The sequence below is a fragment of the Leptidea sinapis genome, chromosome 44, assembly GCF_905404315.1.
Source record: "Leptidea sinapis chromosome 44, ilLepSina1.1, whole genome shotgun sequence".
Taxonomy (NCBI): Eukaryota; Metazoa; Arthropoda; class Insecta; order Lepidoptera; family Pieridae; genus Leptidea; species Leptidea sinapis.
The window spans coordinates 3398634-3413984 of NC_066308.1; the positions used below are offsets into that span (position 1 = coordinate 3398634).

General features: G+C 32.1%; 1 protein-coding gene across 1 annotated transcript in view; it reads left to right on the forward strand.

Moving 5' to 3' along the window:
- LOC126977237 (sodium-coupled monocarboxylate transporter 1) overlaps window positions 1-15351 on the forward strand; it is a 57945-nt gene that overhangs the window by 14644 nt on the left and 27950 nt on the right. The gene's annotated exons all lie outside the window — the stretch shown is intronic.

The window sequence follows — 15351 nt, forward strand, 5'->3', positions numbered from 1 at the left end:
CGTGTACACTTACGCAACGGAAAATAATGAAAATGGAAACACAATCGTTTTATTATAAAATGATTATAATTTAATTATTCAAAAGTGCTAACCCTAACTGCTCTACCGGCACTCACGTAATGATCGCCGGCAAGCGTCCTACATATTTGTGTCACAAATTTACTGCGAATATGTAATATATAGATTTTTTACTCACTTTACTAGGTCGATGTGACTTTAAAAAACCTGGCTCTGTTCAGTATTCAAGTGTTCCAAGTTTCCTCTAAAATGTGTACCAGTTCACTTTTTTCTTTTTTTTTTGTAAATCAACTTATTTTTTTTTATTCTTTTAGTAACTTTTTGACTTAATCCGGCTGTACCATGAACAATTGTGCATAACTGCCGTGTCCTTTACATTTTATACATAGATACATGAAAACACTTATTTTTCTTTATATTAACAGTTCAAATGAACCGTATCGAGTATAAGACAGCCTGTATGTAAGATTTGATGCTAGTGAAGGGGGCAGGCAAGTATGTCAGATCCCCCTGTTATCTGTGCCTACCCCTGTTGTATTTATTACTTTCAGTAAGGTAAACAATGTTGAATTAAATGCCATGGTATAATTTCAAAGAAACGAATGAAAAAAACCATGAACTGATAACATCTCGAAGAATAGTGCAGTGCTAGTGGAGTTCGGTGCTTCTTCCCCTCCTCAAATTTTATCACCAATTGGTCCGGAAAAAACGCAGGTACATTTGTACAGGGGTCTAAAATGTTGCTGTAACTATACCTTCCCTGGTGTTCTAAAGCCGGTGTCCTAGGAAAAACTGTTTTCATTGTACCTGTTTTTTTGCTTGTGTAATAAGATGTGATAGGTAACATAATAAATAGGGTAACATTTCAAGGATTGATTCATTGATTATATGCCCATAGCTTAAATGTGTGAAATTCGGGAATAAAATTGATATATTTGCTCGCTTTTCGAAAGTCATTAATTATGACGGGTGTTAATTAATTTATCTACACCCATGCTTTAAATCCTCTATTAAAGATTCTGTAACAGTTAGCTTATTGCCAACATTAAAACACCCAATGTTCTAATAACCATTACATCATCCAAACGAGTGTTGTAATGTTGTACTGAATTTCATAACAACACTCCTATTTTTTTTTGCAATCCCTTCATGCTCAAAGAGTTTTAACAGACAGCCACATTCTTATTGCTCGATGAGTGGTATCTGTATGAATTTCAAAAAAAGAAAATTTTCGTTTCCACACTAACAGAACGTCGCGCGCCAAAAAAGTAGGTTATTCGAACCCCCGCCATTTTTCTTAGATATTTTTATTGCTTAGTTTACAAAAAATGAGCGATTAATTTTAAACGCTGCAAAAGAACATAATATTTAAGTGAATTTTAATTATTGCACTATACAAAATGTAAATTACTACTAAAATTAATAATTCTTTCATTAATACTTATTTTATTTGTATATAATCAGTAATGGATGATATTAGGTTACTACTAGGACTGGCTGTTTTAATGTTAGAAGTAACTGTTTCAGAATCTTTTAGAGGATTCATATTATGGGTGTAGATAAAGTCTTGTATGCAACTGTTGATAATTATTAGGTATTAAAACACTCATGTGATACTATTATCACACTCGGCTTCCCCTCGTGAGATAAATCCACATTCGTGTTTTAATACCCCTTATTACACAACATAAATAAATATAATAATACATAAATAACTACCAGTAAATCTATTTTGTTCAAAGTTTAAACAATAATATTTTCTTAAATAACTTTATTTTTACGAGTGATCTACAATTTCAAATAATATGCGCTAATCGTCAAATGATGAATTTAAAGTTGGTCTAGTAGCCTGTTTATTGAAGTTGGCTTGTAAAGTTTTATTTAAAATTGATTAATACACTAGGGTAGAGAGTTCGAAGCTATCTACTAAATTCCTCACATCAGCTATACAATTATTATATTATAGGAAGTTATTTTGGCACCGTGCCTCGTGAATCGTTCGCGATAGTGTGCATTGCATTATCGATTTTGCTGTTGAATGAAGCTGTTTAATTGGTAATTCTTATCCAACTAGTTACTCGTACCGATAAAGCATTTCTGTTATTTGATGAGAATTCAAAGACTGTAGTATTACTATAGCGTAGTTATTGCACATTTCGATAAAATTTTCGTAGTATACCTTTATTTATTTACAATAATTTACAATGCATAGAGTAAAGGCATAAAAGGCATTTATTTACAATATTGTACTGTCATTGTTATGGTATAAAATGATCATAATCTTGCCCTGGCTGTCCAATCACTTAGGTATTTTGCTATGAATTAGTAGAATTTACGACAGAGTAATTTTTTAAATAAAACATTTAAATTTATTTATAGATAATGCCTGAACCGTGACTGGGACTTTGTTATCAAAGTGTATACATTTTCAATTAAAGCTATTATGCATCTTATGAAGCCTTCTAGAATTAGTTACAAGCAATCCCTTATTTCTAGTGTTATAATAATAAAAATCATTATATAGAGCAAAAAGATGACGATTTTTGTGAACGTATAAAAATTTTATTAAATGTACTGACAATGAACAGTCATAATATTTATTTCTTTAAATTTTTCTTTGAGTGAGTCTATAACCAAGCTGATATATATAGCACGAACGGCTCTCTTGATGCGATTCTAAGTGATGCATATAATGACACTTTTTGATTTTAATTTAATTTATCTATAATTTGTTTTTAATAACCTGCGTTACGTTGGAGAGTTTGGTTTTATCACTAATCAAATGTATTGTCATATGGCGAAGTTTAAATAGGGATGTCTAAGTGTGCTTATGAGTTTCTTACTATTAAAATACTTTTCGAAGTGGTGGTAAATGCTAAAAAGAAATATAATTTTCTACATTCATAAATGTTATTATTGGATCAAAATAAGCTAAATTCTTACCTAATTAATAAAACTATGAATTTCAACAAATAGTACAGCACAATCAACTTCATGCTTAATACATGGCCTATAAGATGTGTTGACCGAATTGATCATAGAAAATCTAAAGAAACTTACAGTACATGGTTTCCGTTACAATCTATACAATTAATTAGGTTTCAATCTTACCTTTTAGAAAACGGGCTGTCATTCTCAATGGTCACGGTTCTTCTTGAAAAAAAATATTCTCCGGGGTCTCCCAAGGGTCTTTACTATGACCATTGCCATTTATAATTTTCATAAATGATATCAGATTCTCCTATAAAATTAATTATCTTCAGATGATATCAAAATGTTAAATATATATAAACAGATGGATGTATTACTCATTCGTAAAGATTTGTTCAGACTATATGAGTATTGCACCGTCAGTAAATTTTGAATCAAATATATCCATATGTTTCTGCATGTATAGCACTTATAAGCTATTCTTGGAACTATTGTTATATATATATACGAAATAACCTCAAATCAGTCAATCGTACTAAACACTTGGCCTTATAATTTGTGCCACGAGATTTAAACCATTGTGAATTTACACATGCGTCCAGAGTAATCAATTTCCTAAGGTGCATAAAATTTGAACCCTATGTATACTGATTAAAAGGTTTCAGCAGAAGTTAGTTGGATATCTAGGATTCAGTTTAGAATACCTAATGTATCCAATGAAGAACACTTCTGGCGCTTCCTTCTCCAACAATTTTCAACTCGTAGAAATACCTATGATATATACATGTTAACTAGCTGACCCGACAGACGCTGTTCTGCCAACAGAAAAAAAAGTAATGTACCTAAGTATTCTGAATAATGTAGTCTAAAGCCATCGGAAATATATAATTTTATATATTATGTCGTAATGATAAGGATAAAATATAATATTTTTGTAAACAGCTTTTACATTCCAAATATTAAAATGGATATAGTATGTTATCCTTAAGATATAGAATTTTCTGTAGAACTAATAAAACAACACAATTTCACAATACATTATTTTGTTATATCGCCAAGGGTTTAGACAGCGTTTTCATTGAAAGCTCCCAGAAACCTCCAACAAATATCTTTAATAGCAGTATGTATGCGTATATGCATACCCCCTTATTCATAATAGTCTGCTAACTTAAAGCATTGTTAATTCTCACTCTGTCTTCTTCTATTGACCTAGGTCAGTATGAGAAAAAACACTCCTAAGCGGCTGTTTTTTTTAAAGTTAGCGGACCATTACGAATAAGGGGAATAATGTTTAGCAGACTCTTGTACAACCCTAAGACAGCCAATCTTCGCTGTACCAATCTGTCACCCAAACTATAGAAAAAGTACATATTTTATATTAAGAGATTCATATAATTAATTAACTCAGATAAAATCGATCTATTTAATCCAGTATAAATTTAATTAAAGCTCATCTGGTAAAGTAATTCACAAGTGATTAACATTGACACGAGGCGTGAAATTCTTTTTATTTTCCTTGAATGCAACTGTTAATGGGAGTACGAGAAGAATTTAGCATTCTTTAGCGCATTATTGTGTTGTTATTCTTATACTTGTTTTTGAATGTGCACGTGGAAGCCTATTATAGAATTGTTTATGTTTATTTATCAGATTATGCATGAATGAATTTGAAATTCTTTATTGCACTAAACTGAATAATGTTAATTTTTACAGTTATGGTAGCACAATAAGGCGATATTATCGTTAATCAACTATCTTTTCCTGGTAACATAAAAGTGTTGGTGATTTTATTTATAACAACTTGGAATAGGAATTGTTATCAATATAAAAGTACAAGAATTTATGTGGTTAGATACAATATTCACTAATTGCGCTACACTACACAAAAATGTCAATTTATTTATAAATTTAAAATGTCAAATTATTTATATAAAAAATTAACACTTCAGAACTATTACAATACAACAATTTTATATTAAAAAGTTTATCTCTTAGAAAAATCAACTTTCAACCACAATTTCAACGAAATTGTGTGTGTCTTACGAAATTTCGATCAGGCCAGACGCGAGTATAACATTTTATATCTGTCTCAAGAAAAGTGCTCAAAGTCGTTAAAAGAAGACATTCACTTCCAAAATAAACTAAAACTGGGCTACACAGCGCCACCAAAAGATATAGTACATGTCAAAAATCATGGTTAGCGATGGTAACATTTAAACATTATGTTTTTCCACCAATTACATACTATAATGATAATGCATTACATAACACAGAATAAAGGCGTTATTCTGAGAGCTAAGGTCGTGCTGGTGCGAAAGATTATGAAAATTGTTATTTGTATTACAATTATATTGTACACCTAATAGTGAGGACAAGAAAATTACGTCTTGTGATGACAAAACGAGTGATGAATTACATTGCACATAGTATATTAATGAAATGAAATCAAAAGTTGTAGTTTTTCATAATTTGCTGCACATATTTTTTTTTTTATAAAAGATGAGGACCACGAACTAGTCTCTTGATATCGTTGCCAAGTCTTTTAGAGTCTAGACAGTCGAACGACCCACATTTAGCCTCTGGGACACATACATAACATTGACTACACCCTTAAGTAGCATTTTAGAGACCGTAAAATATGGTTTCAAGACTTAAAAACATAGGACAAAGCGACAGTAATTATCTAACAATGATTTAGAGTAGGGCTTCCAATCCCACGGCCTGAATTCAATTTCAGTATTTGCGGGATTAAGCAATTTCAATCCTGCGGGATTTCGGTATTTGCGGAATCCCGCATATTGAAAATATACACACTTAAGGCAAATAAAACAATTAATTAATCAACTCCACATTTATTTATGTACATATTACTATTAAAATGAGCTCAATCAAATTATACCGTTTTTTTCACAAAAAAACAATAACATTCTCTATAAAAAATAAAACAAAACAAATGGTTTTTTGAAAAAATACACAATGAAAAAAAAAATCAACCAAAAAAAAACACACTGATTACTTAATTATTAAGATTGTCAGCTTTTAATTTTAACTGAAAATGTTGCCGAAGGAAACAACATGTCCAAACTGTCGTCTGCGAAACTACTGCTACTATTTTTCAGTACCGCAATTCCCGCGGCTCCCGCGCCCGTAATCCCGCATCACGGGGGATTGGAAAAATGGCGCGGGATCCCGCAATACCTAGATCTCTGTATTGGAAGCCCTAATTTGGAGTTAATACGAACTATCAACGATTCCCGCCACGATACGCAAAGCAAATAACTGCTAAAGAGGATGTAAATACTTCGTAATAAGAAGGGGACTGCCTAAATAAAAATTGAAATCTCGGACTATGTCAGAAGCGTGTCAAATTTTAACACTTTTAAATATAAACTTAAAAGGTGGCTCATTGAGCGCTCATTCTACTCATACAATGAATTTATAAGTGAATTGTATTGAAATTTAGTTTACTATGAAACGTGTAGTGATTTAACATAAGTTTGAAATAGTAGTAATTACAGTATGGCGATTGGCGACGAAGTATAATCCGGCTAAGTTTGAAAGCGAACAGTTGTTTAAAACGTAGTGGATTTCGGCTATCTCTGTTTTTTACAAGATTATAGCCGTCATCTGTCAATCTATCAATGACTGCAGGTTTCATACAATCGTGTGAATCGCTTATTTCTTAGAGAGTTTCTCTAACAGCAATTTTTGTTAAAGTCCGACTACAAACGACAAACGAATTTGAGGTCTATGCACTAAATTTTAAGGCTCCTAATCCCCTAGTATTAAATGATTACCATGATGCTTGATTAGTGTCTGATATTAAAAATAAGTTAATCCCCTTGACTGATGAACAATTAATAACGTGTTTTTACGGAACACATCTTGTTAACGCCCAACCGGTTCCTCAGAAACAACTCACTTACTTAATTAGTTAAATTTACGAGAAGGTTACATAACATATTTATATTTAATTTAATGTAATCATACTACAGTAAATATAGTTATAAGATTTGTTTTGTTTCATATATTTGATATAGTATTAACGTGAAAATATAACCAATTTTCGTTTTAAAACATATTTAATTACTAAACAACGAATATAATATGTGTACAACTATGTAGAAAAGATCTCATTACGGGGAAGCGTACCAAGAATACTGGCAGCATTTCCGCGTTGGATAGATAGGCTGATCCGTTCACCGAAATAGCTGCCAGCGCTTGGGTTACCAGTAGCCCTATTGAGGCGCGAAGATAGTGCTTTATACATTCACCGCATCTCTGAACCTCACGGTCTGTATATTACGAATAGCTGTTATTGATTTGTTCAATAACATATATTCACTCGTGAACTAATTATAATATATGGTTCTACAAATTGGTACTGTAAAAAAGGAAATAGTTTTACGCAAGGCTACGAACAGGTTTTAAATTCAACGGTTATTAGCGGTTAAATCGGTTTGTATCTATTATTTTGTTTGGAGTATAAATGTTATGGGAATTGCTATATTATCTCTACTAACCGGTTCGTTCAGTAAGAGTCAAAACAATACAATACGGTAGATTACCTATGAGAAGCTTGAACTGTACACTCGTTTCAAATATTTATTTAATTTCTGTTGCTAAATATTTGGACGACCGAGCCTTGCTCGGATTTTCAAGAATGTACAGAATTTGAACAAAAAAAAACTAATAGGCCATCTAGATTCGAACCGGGGTCTTCTGCTTTCGGGATCACCCAATGTCCCACCTGAGTTATTAAAGTATTAGTTATTAAATATAGTGGTGAAATTTACCTTTGTATTCTAATGTTATTGTAGCTGTTTCTCATTAAAACTACATTTTTTTAAATTGAAACTCTACTCTACTCTAGCTAGATTGATTTCTCGCCCCCGAAACTACCTGTATACCAAATTTCATTAAAACCGTTGGAGCCGTTTCCGAGATTCAGATTATATAATATATACAAGAATTGTTCGTTTAAAGGTGTAAGATAAGTAAATATGTATCACTAAAATTGAATCTGTGTTCTAGCAAATAGATTGCTGCCGGATTCCATCTTCGTACGACACGCCACAAATTAGGATATTATCATCCCCACCATTTGGATGTGTGGCGGTCCTCCACAGTGCGGTTTTCAAGGAACGTTCTTCGTTCCAAAGCTGTGGAATGAGCGTCCTTGTGTCCGTCCAGTATTTGCGGGGAAAAATAATTAATAACCTAACGCACGCCTTGACAAATCAAAATTGGCATCATGGAGCTTTCAGATTGTTAATACCCTACTATATACTAAGTACACTAAATAGACTTTGATCAAAGGATCAAAGTCTATTTAGTCTATAACAGTCTGATAGCATTTTTGGCGCCGAGTTACATTCGCAGCGAAATTGTCTTCGTGTGTCACATCCAGCCTAGCGAAACTCTCAAGATAAAAGTGTTTCACACGATTTTATGAGACGTGCAGTCATTGATAGATTTACAGATGACGGCTATAATCTTGTATAAAATGGAGATAGCCGAAACACACTACGTTTTAAGCAATTGTTCGTTTTCAAACTTAGCCGGATTATACTTCGTCGGCAATCGCCATAATTTAATTACTACGACATTAAACTTATGTCAAATGATTGCACGTTTCATACTAAACTAAATTTTAATTTTTACTTAGGCAGTCCCAGTCTTATTACGTAGTATTAACATCCTCTTTGGTCAGATCTCATTGTACTGTTAAGCCACGCGGAATACGAGTTAAGCTAAGTTGCTACAGGGTAAAAATAACATAAAATTGTCCCGACTAAATATAATCTTCCTAAAATTTTAGATCTCTCTCGCCCAGCTCACTCCAAATTTTTAAACGAAACACAAGGATGGTGCATGGGTTTGGTCGTTAAAATATAGATGCTTCGCACGTATATATATGCGTAAAATATAAATAATTAAAACCTTTGGCTAATTCTTACCACTCGTCTCTCGTTGGGCCTGTAAAAAATCTCGCATGTTCATTAATAGCCTTGGCAACAGAAAAGGAAATAATATTTTCCTCTATTGTACTGGTGATATTTTTTCTTTGCGCTTTTCCAAGTATTTTACAGTTTCATTGGAATATCGACGATTTTATTATCAGAATCCGCTTCCTGCTCAGCGTTACTATTTTGGTTTCTGTAATTCTCAGATACCTCTGTTTCCGAAAAAATAAATTCTGAAAATTGCTTCAATATTGCTTTCTCAGCAATAATTTTATCACGGTGATCTGTCAAAACGAATGATTGCTACTGGGTATTTGTCAACAATACTAACAAATAAAAATTTTAAACAAAATTTAATAAACGATGCGGGACTCGAACCCGCGACCTCTTGCGTTCAGTGCGAGCACTCTTTCAACTGAGCCAACCGTTCGAGTGACTTATCGTTGATAAAATCTTGTATGCTTTGATCAACTCTCAGGTTGTGTTTAAAAAACATAACAAATTGTTTATATTTGCTAAAACGTCATCTCAAGTCGACTTCCTAATATGCAAATATTGGGGTTGAGCAGGTTATCAATTGTAAAGTGCAAAGTGCATGTAGATGAAGTCATAAACCTGAGATTTGAACAAGACATATACAAGATTTACGAACCATACGTCACTCGGACGGTTAGCTCAGTTGGAAGAGTGCTCGCACGGAACGCGAGAGGTCGCGGGTTCGAGTCCCGCATCGTTGAAAATTTCGTTTTCAAATTTTATTTGTGTAATTAATCCCAGAAGTTTGTTTGTTTTATTTATTCTTTAAACATAACAAATTCTTTATAACCATACTTACATTGCACGTCCTCAGTCGAAAAGGCCCTGGCACCAAATGAAAGTTATGAGGGCACATCACTTGCTTGTCAAAGTTAAAATACCTAAAGCAGTAAGTTTTAAAGTACCCAAAAATGAAAAAAAAAAATGTGTTTTTATAACCCCTGTGGTATTTATTACCAAGTAGCGACAAAGGCCTGGTTAATTAGTTTTTTTTAAATATATTTATCGTTTAATTTAAAAATTGAAATTACTTTTTGTACGCATATCAATTTAGGTGAAGTTAATCTATTTTAAGGCTTTAATTCTAGAATTAATTTGTTATGTTCATCGTGTATTGAGCCTGTCGAATATATAAAATTAGTAACACCACCAAAAAAAAATTTCAGTTGAACACCCTTTATGACCGACGTAATAAGTTAGGTTTAGTTTTCTTATACAAATTAATAAATGGTATTATTTATTGTCCTAAATTATTAGAATCTGTTAAAATATACGTCCCTCACAACATGCCTCGTAAAGGTAATTCTTATATTTTTGATATACCACGCTATCCAACAAACTGAAAATGAGCCTATCATTTTCACCAGTACCACGACTGCTTAGGCAGTACAATGAGATAAATAAAGAAATAGTGAACATAGACATACTTTCCAATAGTCTACAACGATTTAAACGTAATCTTCGGAAACATTACAATAAATAAAAAACACTCGGTATTTATAGAAAAAAAAAATATCTTTTATCCTTTTATAATAAGTAATAATTAAATTTATGTATCTTAAAGTCTATAATCAACTTTAATTTGTTATTAAATTTTATTTTAAATTATATTGGTGATTAGTTAATAGTTAGTAATAATAAGTACCATGTAATAGTTAATAATAGTCACAGCAGCAACTGGGAATGTTGTGTACATCTGTTATTGGTACTCGTATCAGTAATGTAATTTCCTAGATAGTGTTATATGTAATTGTTATATGTGTGTACTGTTGATGTATCATTTAGAATAAATAAATAAATCCATTGTAACATAAGTATTATTACTTACTTTTATGTAATACAAAATTAAACTTGCAAAAAATACGGTTTGCAATCTGAGAGTGCCGGCAGAAGTGAAAATTTGAACAATTGTAGTAAAACTTCTTTAGGCGCGACTTGGGTGTAACTCAGAATTCACGCTCAGTACAAAAGTCAGTTGAAAGAATTTTATAAGCCGTTATAATTTAATGGTTTTAAATAATATTTCAAATTGCTCAGTAATATTTTTTTTTAATCTCCAAGTGTTTTTATTGTTTATTTATTACTACTATTGCAATAAATAATATATAAGTTTTCAGAAATTTTCTGACATTCGTTAATCTGTTCTTGGTTTTTGGTTTTCGTTTCCATTATTAGGACAGGCAAAGAGTTCGAGCCCATACAGCCATATTTGTTAATAATCAATAACAACGTCATATTTATATGTGGCAATAATAATATAACCTTAATTTTTTTATTACCAACAATTTTATTAATGAGTGAAAATTTTAAATGTGCGAATGGACAATGAACTGAATTATAAATAGAATATATAGATAGTGAAAATAATTACTCAAATAAAATGGCGGAATCCGAGGAATATTTTACTCTTTCATCAATAAGAATAAAAGAGAAAATCAAGAACCTGATAATGACCTGACCTGTAAAAAGTGTAAGTGTTAATATTCTGATGAATAATAATATCAAAATATAACATATTATATCATTCTTTGTAAATAATATAAAATCTCATTTGATAAAATAATATTAATCTATATATATATAAAAGAGAATTCCACGTATATAGTCACTCATCACGATATCTCTGGAACCATTAGAGATAAAGACTTGAAATTTGGTAGGAATATTCTTTTCACCGAGTAGAGAAGCTAAGAACGGATTTTACGAAATTCCAAGTTTTTTTTTAATTATAAACAGAACAACGTCTGTCGGGTCAGCTAGTTATATTATATATTAATAGGGGCATTTTTTTATTTTATGTAGAGAAAATGCCAACTTTGCTCAAAAGATGAAGTTATTATATTAAGATGAAGTCAGCTTTTGCGAGAAAAAAAATAGCAGTAAATATAGCTCTTCAGTAATACCTGATTGCTTAGTCGTAACACGGTTTCATTTATTAAATTAAATTATTATTATTAAATTTTACTTCAATCTTGCGTTAAGATTACACGCACACACTTTTTTTTTGAATATTTTGGTTAAAGAATATCTTCGCACACAAAAACGTAAAAATTAACTTATATAACATAAAAAACTTAACACTTCAGAACTATTACAATTATTTTATATTAAAAAATTTATCTCACAGAAAATTTAAATTTTATCTGTAATAAACTGTAAAAATATTTCACGGCTGGGATTCGATATATCTCGACCTCGCGGTGTTACAGCTTCACAATCACAATGATTCAACCACTGGTCCAATGACCGTTTGAGCACTAAGTTGAAATAGCCAAACTATAATAAGTAAGATGTATAAATCTGTCATTTATAATTTCAGCGATTGTCTTACGAATATTCGATCAGACCACGTGCCCTGACGCGAGTTTAACATTTTATACCCATCCCAAGAAAAGTGCTCAACGCCGCTAAGGAAGTTTTCACTACAAAAACTAAATAGTTTAAATAGATTTATTAAAAAAAATCGTAAGGTAGCAGCTGTGATTGGTCAATTCAAGTTCAGTTTCGTCCAGCTCCGTGTCAGTGGTAACGCGCCCTTACATTTGTGGTTGCGTGTATAATTTATACATGCTTGTCTATCTGTAGGTAACTTGCATTGATTTATTCTACATAAATTAATATAATCATCAGTCACACACTACATACAAATTACATCTCAAATTCACGAAAATTATCCATAAAAAAATTCTACTAAATCGACAAGCAAACCTATAGGTATCTGGGCGATGCACTATATTTTATGTGCATAACTCATAAGTTATACTCCGGACTGGCCAACCAACGACCCTCACATCCAGCCTTCCCCCGAAGAGCGCGATAGGGACAAATACAGCTCAGACCGATTTTACCTACAAAATTTTGACTAAATAGTAGCATTCCCTCTTAAGGCGAAGAGTGAGGAGAAAACATGCAAACTAGGTGTTTTTAGGCAAGTTTTATGGTGAAAATATAGCATTTGGAGCTATGAACACTAATTTATCTTGTTATACATACCTTTAAGTCTAATTTTTAAGTTGCCAATGCTTGCTGTTGGTTATAGTTAATACTCCAGAGTTATTTTTAACAACCATTTTTATTTACAGTTACGCACGCTGTTTCACGGTATGACGCATCTGTTTAGTACGAAACTCAGATGGGTTATTCTTATAGCTTGTACATTTATTGTGTAAGTCCATTTATTAGGATTAGTAATCAATAACAAGGATTATAAGCATATTACTGTTTGCGCCTTACTTTTTGGCATAAGTAAAGTAAGAAAGTATTCGGATAGTAAGAAAGTTGGCAAAGCCAATTCTTAATATTAATAAATTTAACTGTAGATAAGATTCGAATGGTGTTTACCTTGTACAGTATTGATAATATGACTGTATAGGATTACCTCGGCTTTCATTGTTTTATGAGGATTTGCATTTCAATGCAACTTACCACTGAAATACATGGGGTATTTATACTTACATCGGTTTCATAAAGCTCTGTTCAAACTGAGGCGAATAACGCGCTGAACGGAAATCGCTCGCGGCGATTGTGACAGCTAACTTGTATGGACGTGCTCAAATTGACGCGAGTAGTCGTTCAAGTTGAAGCGAAACAAGAGCGGGAAGCCCGGCAGGATTATTGATCTCACAATGTATGATGTTTCTCGACTGAAGAACCAAAAATGACACGCGGGAAGTCGCGTCAGGTTGAGAGGCTAAGCGAGGGAGCGAATTACTCTGAAACGCGTTCCGCGTCTCGCGCGTTATTCGCCTCAGTTTGAACAGAGCTTAATAATTGGTACAATTCGATACTGGAGAGATAAAAAAAAATATGTGTCTAAAGTCTTTTTAATAAAAAATACTAAATTAATTACTGTCATATTTCTACTTTATCGTGTAGTTCCTAGTACCAAAGATGACTTATACATTATATAAAACAGTTTTTTGACAATAAAGCTATTTATTATCACGGACTAGTAAAAAAATAAGGACTCTGTGTCACCTTACATAACAGTGTAGCACCAAAACAAGCCTAACGTGTAAATACATAGCCCCACGCACACACTTACACCACGACAGGCCGATAGGCGGCCATTATGAGAACTGTCATCGTCTGTGACAGATCAGGTTGCGTCTCAATAAAATATTTAAAAAATGCCGTCGTGCGTTGTGTAAAAGTGTAGAAACAATAACATAAAAGAATTTGTGGGTATATGATTATTTAAGGGAGAAAAATTGTGTAACTGGTATACCCCGTAACAATATCACACACACTAGCATAAAGGTGTTTCACTTGCTAATATCACGGCGCTTTTTTTACTAGTCCGTGTTTATTATTTCATTAGTTAGTTATGAACTCCTGGCCAACGCCTAGAGAAAACTAACGGTCCTTTGCTGCATCGAAGCAATTGCAAGAGTAAAATCGAAATACGGCGAATATGAAATTATACAAATAATTTCCTGTTAATACAATTCCTTATTTGAAACTGTGAGAAATTAAATGTTCATTTATAATATAAGGAAGTTCAAATAAGTATGCAAGAAAATGCCTAACAATTTATTGTACAAGAAAAAGTTAAAGAATTAAGGTAAATTATTATTAAAATTCAAATATTTTTATTCAAAATAGGATGTGACATCACTTTTTGAAAGTCAAAAAAATACCACCCATTTCAAAATGAATGCCTCAGACCTGAGAAGAATGGGCGCAAAAAACTCAGTGGGCTTTTTTTTCATCGATTAAATATGTTTACAAAGTAATATTGTACAATTAAACTAATTATTTAATAGCCTGAAGGCGGTCACTTCATTCCCAATCTGTGGTATAATTAAGAAAGTCATTTAATATGTTATAGTAACCTTTACCACACAAACGTTTTTAACAATTCTTTTGAATAACGTAATACTTTTGTTTTGAACATTTTCTGGGATCTATTATCCGCTGCGAAAGGATTTGTTGATATCGAGATAGTAATTTTTCTAAGTTAAGATTTTTTTTTCACTTAAATATAGTTTGTACTATTGTACAATGATGTACAACTTTGATTTAATCGGATATCATAAAATAGTAATATATATATATCATAATAAAACTATAGAGTCGACTACATTGAATATTTTTCTGAAAAACAGATTGTAGCTGTTTGGGGGAGGTAGGGGGAGGAGTAGGTACATCACTCTGAATCGCACATCGCTTGCTGTTGGTTATAGTTAACACTGCCGAGCCTTTTTGAACTACCACTTTTCTTTGCAGTTAAACAAGTTTTTTGGCATGGCGTGACGCATTTTTTTGGTATTTCTCTCAGAAAAGTTATTCTTATAGCTTGTACTCTTTTGTGTAGGTTCATTTATTCAGATTAGTAGTGAATAACGAGGATTGTAAGCATATAAACTGTTTTCCACGCAAGAATTTTGAAAATATTGGC